At 38.3% G+C, this 7636-nt stretch overlaps 1 pseudogene; it reads left to right on the plus strand.

The window, feature by feature from the left end:
- Window positions 1-5642: 5642 nt before the first annotated feature.
- Window positions 5643-6155, plus strand: LOC102929142 (large ribosomal subunit protein eL24 pseudogene; annotated as a pseudogene).
- The last annotated feature ends 1481 nt before the right edge of the window (window positions 6156-7636 follow it).

The raw sequence follows: 7636 nt of genomic DNA on the forward strand, positions 1-7636 counted from the left end.
ACATAGGCACGTCTCACATGTGCCCACAGGGGTGGGTGGCCCAGCCACACACAGTAGGCTTCTGTTACATTATGGAATTGCTCTTTATAAAAAAATGACATGCATAAAAAGGTTCATATGTCATTTTATCTTCATTATCAACGTGCTTGAGTGTCAGCAGCTATCACGGCTCCTGTCATCAGAAAGATCTCACCTCTTTGTAAATGGACATAGCTGAATTTCTGTCTTGTATTTGGCTTCTGTTATTTACTTCTTATGCTGAATAAACTATGTAGCCCTGTCAGGCTCAACTAAAATCATACCTAAACAGAATCTTCAGGTTTTTCTTTTTTTTCCCCCACTAAAACTGAAGTCCATTTTAAACAGTTCCTCATTGGATTAAGAGACTTTATTTTTCTCTAAATGTTTATTCCACTTGGCCCATTTCCTTCAGATCCATTCTGAGCCTCCTATTAGAAACAAGTTAACAAACACGTCAACACAATGTTCAGGGTTTGTTGTTGTTGTTGTTCTTGCTTATATACAAAAAGATTTACCAAGAACAGATTCACAAGTACAGTAAATGACTTACTCCCAGAAACAGTATCATTTATGCCTAAATGTATGGTCTGTGTTGATTCACTGACTTGGAAGTGATACTTCTGTCCTGTATTTAGTATATATGAATCTGAAAACACACACACACACACACACACACACACACACACACACACACACACACACACACACTCACACACACCATTAATATTAGGCAGCTGTGCTGCACCCAGGGAAGTACTGACATCTACTTCCTATCCTTGGCCCAAAAATGATCATTTTCATGAGAATTCTCTTTCAGTTGCCCCCCACCTTTCCATTTATACTGGTGATAGTATTTTGAGCCTATCTCTCACTTTGAAAGTTTTGTTATGCAGACTTCAGTTTTCTAACTATCTCAGGAATACACAGCGGTTTTAAAATGGTATGATTGCTGTGTGGGTCTGTGTTGCTTTTGTAGTTTCTAAGACATTCTAATACTATTTAATTAGCTAAAATTTCTCCTCTCTTGAGAACTGGAAACTCAATGAAATGTCAACAATGCTGTCAGTCTGCTTCAGGCTAAACTCATTACACAAAAACTAAAGGTAAAAATAGTTCAAGGAGTCTTTGTCATAATGTTGAAGCCTACACCTATGCCAAAGGAACACGGAAATGATCCCATGAAAATGCCAAATTAGGAAGGAGATCGAATAAATTATCCCAGCACTGGCAATAGCTGCTCACTCCTTGCATAGAAATTTCTCTAATTAGTCAAATAGCATCAGGTTTTGCCCAGAACTACCTGAGTACCATGCTCATTGCTTGATGAACTGAATTTTGATCCAGTAGTCTTTATTCTAAAATGTATCTTTTTTTCATTAAGAAAGAAAAAATTATCCTTTGAAACAAAGCATAGCTAAGGACTGAACAAAAGTGCTTTTATCTGAATTATGGAAGATTTGGCTTCCATAGACTCATTACAAAGAATAATAAAATCTGGCATTTTCTATTGTCTGAGTGTGTATAAAGGCTAAACTTCTTGATTTCCTTAGGTAGATGATAGGAAAGAGCAACTACAAAAACAAGTGCTATATACTGAAGGTATGTGAGCTGCCTCCTTCCCAAAGATAATGCAAATTAGAAGTACGTAAAGCTTTGTCTGCACCTGGGATCTTTAATGAGGATAAAGAAAAATCAGACAGAGATTCTCCTGGGGAAAGAGAGGATCGTTATTTGAATAACCTGCAGTGAATTCTAATCAATGCGACGTGACTTTGAAAATGAATGTGGTCTTTCAAGCCGCTGTACTTGAGCTGTGATATTAATCATAACTTCATGGTACAGTAAAGCTTATGACAAACGCTTATCCAGTGGACTAGGGGAAAAAAACTGGCATGGATTTTCCAAGAAAATGTAGAAATAGAATGATTCTTTTCTGTTCCTCGTTGTAGCCCATTTATTGGCTACTGTGTTCTGTTGTCTTTCTTCGATTATCTTAAAAGAGATTGAGGCAAATTGCATGTCATAGGCATAATTGTTTTCTTTTCTTTTTTTTTCAAAAGGTGACATTTTACATGTAGCTTATTTCTTCATACAGTCTTGGGAGTGTTATTTAACATTAAATTATATCAGGGAACTGTGTGTGCCAGTCTGCTAAGAACACATTAAGCAGAACAGCAAACCTCTAGACATAGGAGTGAATTGTAGCTCTGCCCACTAGAGCTCTGAATTCTCTGTAAGTGCACCCTGCACCTGAAGAAGGTTGAGTATAAACAGTGGTCTCTGGGTAGGCTAGAGAGAAAGGGATGCTGACTTAAATAATCATTAAAAAGTCAGTTATCAAGTGTTTTCTCGCTTAAAAGAAAATGTAATTAGTTTTTGACAAGTTGACATTAAAAGGCTTATTACAGAACACAATGCATTAAAGCTAAAATCTCAAGAACACATGAGGAACTAAGATGATAAAATAAACATCTTAAGGTAATTTAAATAATCTCTAGTCTGGAAGTAATTCCATGAAAGACGTGGAGTGCATATTTTCCTTGGCTTGATGGAAGTGGTGTTCAATACTGGGAGCTGTCATTCTGGTCATTGTTCTGGCTCTAATATTCTCCAATGAACTGCCCATAATGACACTCACCATGCTGTTTACAATATATTATTGCCATACAGTTGGCCTGTCCCAAAGACAAACAGAATACTTGTCATGCATATTCTTACAGAAGAAGGGGTTCTCAATTCTAGGTATATCTGAGGTATAATCAAGAGGGCATACAAGGCTTGACACTGAAAGCAAAGGGCTGCCCTGGAAGATAGAGCAGTTATAGATTTACTCCTTCTTTACCTTTTTAATACAATTTAAGAAACAGAAGGTTTCATGAGATATGATTTATTTCTTCTCTTGCTTCAGTGCAGAAGGTAAATTATCACGGACACAAAAATGGAATATACATCGAATGTAAGAGAAATATGCATGCATACATCTATACACACATGTAAACATGAGCAAAACAAGTATGACATTTATACAGAAGGTATTAAATGTACAAATGCATATGTGTGTATGTAGATGTGATGTAGGTATATGTTGTAACGTCACAATTAATCACATCAATTATGGCCCTTAATACAGATTTTAAGTGTCATATGAATGCTTGAATAATTTTTCACTAGCTATTCATAGTAAAATTTAATCTTAAAATTTGTATTTACATGTGACTTTTAAACTTTTAGCCCCAATACTGTGTTTTCCAGCCAGCTTTGGCTCTTTTAATGTGCTAAGAAAGTAGACAATATATGAGGTTCACATTTCTTATTTCTTTCCAGAGGTGAAAATTCAAAGTGTGTGTTCATATGTCAGCTTTACTGAGCCATTGGATTCCTAGTTATTTTGATTAATGTTATTGCCATATCTTTGATGATGTTTCTAGATGTGACTGTCCCTTGAATCAGTGGGCTGAGTGAAGCAGATTTATATGCTTAATATGGATGTGTGTCTTGGTCTGTTTTCCATTACTGTGTCTGAATACCACAGGCTTATTAACTTATAAAGAACCAAGAAGTTCAATGTCAAGAGGCTTCACCTGGTGAGAACTCTCTTGTTATTGGGGACTCTACATTATAAGTCATCTTTGGTGAGATTGACCAAACTGGCTTTTAAAACAGTTCCATTCAGCTACCCATTAAGACATTAAGCCATTGATCCATGAGTGTACTAATCTATTTATGAGGAGTAAAGCTCTCATAACCCAATCACCTCATAAAGGGCCCACCTGACACTACCTGTTAATATTTTACAAAGGGGATGAAATTTCAACTTGAGTTTTGGCAGGGACCTTTAAACCATACCCATGGACTTTGTTTAGATGAGAGACTGAGTAAGGAAAAAATACAGAGAAAGAGGAAAATTTTAGCATCTATTTCCCCAGTAAAACATCTCATGGCAATTTATAATTTATCTCTGTTTCTACCTTCATCCCTAGACAACTACTAGTCTATTTCTGTCTCTGTGGGTTTGCCTTTTCTGGATATTTTATATAATGGAGTAATACAATATGAGGCCCATTGAGTCTTTTTTTTTTTTCACTTAGCACAATGTGTGGAAGTTTCATGTTCATACCTCATGCTTTTGTAATGTCATCCCCTCCTCTGCTTTCAGCTCATTGCTTCATGTCTATTTTGAGCGATTTCTATTTTGATCTTGACTTAAAATTAGTGACAAAGAGCTGTACCATAGTAAAACAGGAGAAATGATGCATGGACTTCAGGAAAAGGATCTGGATTTGACTCCACAAGTGAGGCAATTCTCTCTCAATAACCTAACCCGTAATATGATAGTTACTGAGAAAACCTGAAGGAGACAATACTTCCAAATAGTACTTGTGAGTCCCCCAAATTAGTAGCTTGTTTGTTATAACAAGATGAAATTAATAACTTGAGTTTTTTAAATGCAATAGGCCTTGCATTCAAGGAACCCTGAATTTAATGTAAGAAAGATTGATCAATTGTCTCAACTATGATAAGGAAATTGAGAAGAATATCTTCAGGTCACCATGCATTGAGCAGAATGCAAGCTAAAGTTTCTATGAGTGACATGGTAATGAAAAAAACATACCAGCCATTTCCAAAATCCATTTAGGGAGCCTGAGGTAGTGGTACACCAATCAAAGTTTCATCAACTACGTATGAAACTTGCAAGCTGCCTTTCAAACAAACAGAAGCCATGGCTTACAAACTGGAACTGCTACTAATACTACTACTCTAAAGGTAATTCATGTATATATGGAAAATTAGGAGCCAGATTTTAGAGAAAAAGTTCTTTATTTGTTGGCAGGTACATGGTAAAAATTTGAGAACCACACATCACATCCTCAAGTGTTATCTGGAGTTACAGATAATTTCTAAGATCCATCCTCTCCTCTTTCAGTGGATTAACTCAGAGTCTTAGGCGAGTGTATACTTTTCTGGATTCTTTGTTGCTAGGCATGTTGATGTGATGATTTATTGTCCAGGAGAATTGAAGACAATTATTAATGCTATTTCTGAGTGTTATTCTTAAAAGAAAGTGGTTTACTTCATCTTCCCCCTTCTTCCTTTCCAATAAGCACTCTATACACTTCCTCCTTGCAAATAAGCAGCCTATAGGAAGGAAAGTGCAAGCCACATTGGACATTGTAGATAAGAGGAACACTAATGAGTTGCAAAGAATTAAGACAAGAATTTGGGCATCTGGTATTCTCATGGACTGCCTACCAGCTCATATTCTTCTTTGAGACAAGGCTTTGCTAGCTCATGCTGGTCTGGGTTCTACTATGTATTCCAGACTGGCCTTGAACTTGTAGTCTTCTTGTCTATTCATCCCTAGTGCTGAGACTAGCAGCATGTGTCATCTAGCTTTCACCTCAGATTCTTATGTAAAGGAAATCAATTTTTATTTCTTAAATCATTGGTATTCACATCTCTGTTAAGTAATGAAACTGATAACCATTATACTAACCAAAAATACCATTTACTTTTTAGAAAATTAAGGTATATAACTTTTGAATGCTGTAATTGCTAAGGATTTTTATCTCTGGATATGTTATTTTCCTAAGTCTTTCCTCCAGTGGCTGGCGGCCCCCACCATGAAGGTTGAGCTGTGCAGTTTCAGCAGGTACAAGATCTATCCCAGACACGGGCAGAGCTATGCCAGGACCCACAGGAAAGTTTTCAGGTTTGTTAATGTAAAATGCAAGTCTTCATTCGCTGCCAAAAGGAATCCTCGACAGGTAATCTGGACTGCCCTCTACAAGAGAAAACACATGCACAAAAAAGGACAATTGGAAGAAATTCAAAAGAAGAGAACTTGCCATGCAGTCAAATTCTAATGGGGCCATCACTTGTGGATATCATGTCAAAGAGGAATCAGAAACCAGAATTTAGGAAAACTCAGCAAGAGCACGCAGTTAGGGCTGCCAAGGAAGCAAAATGCTAAGCTGCCATCAAAGAAGGCAGCAATGGCTGCTGCCAAGGCCCCCTCAAAGACAGAGCCCAAATACAAGGTTGTGGATCCTGCGAAGGTCCCTGCTTATAGAATTGGTGGAAATGTTAACTTGGTAGATCGGGGTTTTAAATATGGTTCCATCTCTAACTGTTAAGAAAAGATACCCAAGTGTCCTGACTGTATTGTTGGTAAGAGTTTTTTGGAGCCCCCAAATTAGGCAGCATGACATAAAAGCTCATGGGCAGGTGGCACAGGAAATGTAGAATTTGTATGGCAGGGGTTTCCATTTTTCTGGTATTCTTTTTTATTATGGTTATAAGTTTGAGTACACTGGCATGAATGGGTTCAGGACCAGTGGGAAACCTTAATCATCTTTGACTTCTCCAGAGAACCAGGTACACATTAAGCACTCAGAAATGTGTTGATCTGCCCCAATTAAAAGACTCTTGTATTTCGTGAGTGCCGACGTGAGATTTATAGGCTTAGCCACACATAATATACATTGATGCTGGATCGTTTCTCTAAGAGAGATAGGAGTGTGCAATATCCCGCAGGTAGATAGATAATTGCTGGGTCCCTTCCAGCTCTAAAAGAGAAAGCTCATGATTTCTTCCCCCTTTCTGAACGCCATTTTTGCTTTTTTTACAGTCTTAGATAAAGTACACAAAGGTTCAATGCCGTGCCCTCCATAACAGCGGTCCAGCCTATTGTTTTTCCAGCTTTCTCTAAATGTACTCTGACTTTTATTTCCTGACCTTACATTCTGCTCCAGCTGTTTCCTCTTCTTGGGGACACATCCACCTATCAAATTCCCATCCACTCTGCATGAGTGAATGCCCTTCAGTGTTCTGAACACACAGATTTCCCTGATGCCTAGGGAAATGAACAGCCCTGATAGCTGCTGGATGTCATTCTAATGGATTTTGAACGATGATCTCTCATGAAGAGACATCTTCAAGACAAAAGGCAGAAAGAGTAATGGCAATGCCTGCTGATGGGGAAAGGGTCAGCACCTTGCTCTGGGTTACTGATACCTAGCCAGAAGGGTCAAGATGGACTAAGATCAGAGGTGTTTTTAGCATAGCCATTTGTTATGGCTCCTTCCCTATTAAAGCTGGTGGACTTCAGTCATCAAAATATGTTCCACGGACTTGCCTTCCTCTTCCCTGCACCAAGAGAATACCCACTTCTCTCTGGCATCACTATCTCAGCCTCGGCAGCCATCATGTGTCACCTGGGCTTCTTTGAACCACAGCGACAGCCTACCCGCTAGTTGCTTCTCTTCCATTCAAATCAAAAACTAGTGGGAAGAGTCCCACTAGTTAATTCTGCTTGAGAGTCAGTATGATTTAAGTTCCTCCAAAGTCTTTTCATTGCAATAATTATGATTGCTATTAACAGCTTGATTGATCTAACTTCTGCCAGTGGCTGTGATTTCACCTCAAGTTACTTCGCCTCTGTCCACTATCCCCAGCTTCCCTGTCGCCTCTGTAAACAAGCTGAACTGCCTTTTCCCCACAGCTTTTGGAACTGAACTGTCTCCTACCAAGAATACCTCATCCTTGCTTCTTTGTGTGACTGCTCTTCTCTTAACAGGCAAGTCTCAATTCCAAAGCAATCTCTCACAGAGGCCAC

The sequence above is a fragment of the Peromyscus maniculatus genome, chromosome 2 (genome assembly GCF_049852395.1).
Source record: "Peromyscus maniculatus bairdii isolate BWxNUB_F1_BW_parent chromosome 2, HU_Pman_BW_mat_3.1, whole genome shotgun sequence".
NCBI classification, from domain to species: domain Eukaryota; kingdom Metazoa; phylum Chordata; class Mammalia; order Rodentia; family Cricetidae; genus Peromyscus; species Peromyscus maniculatus.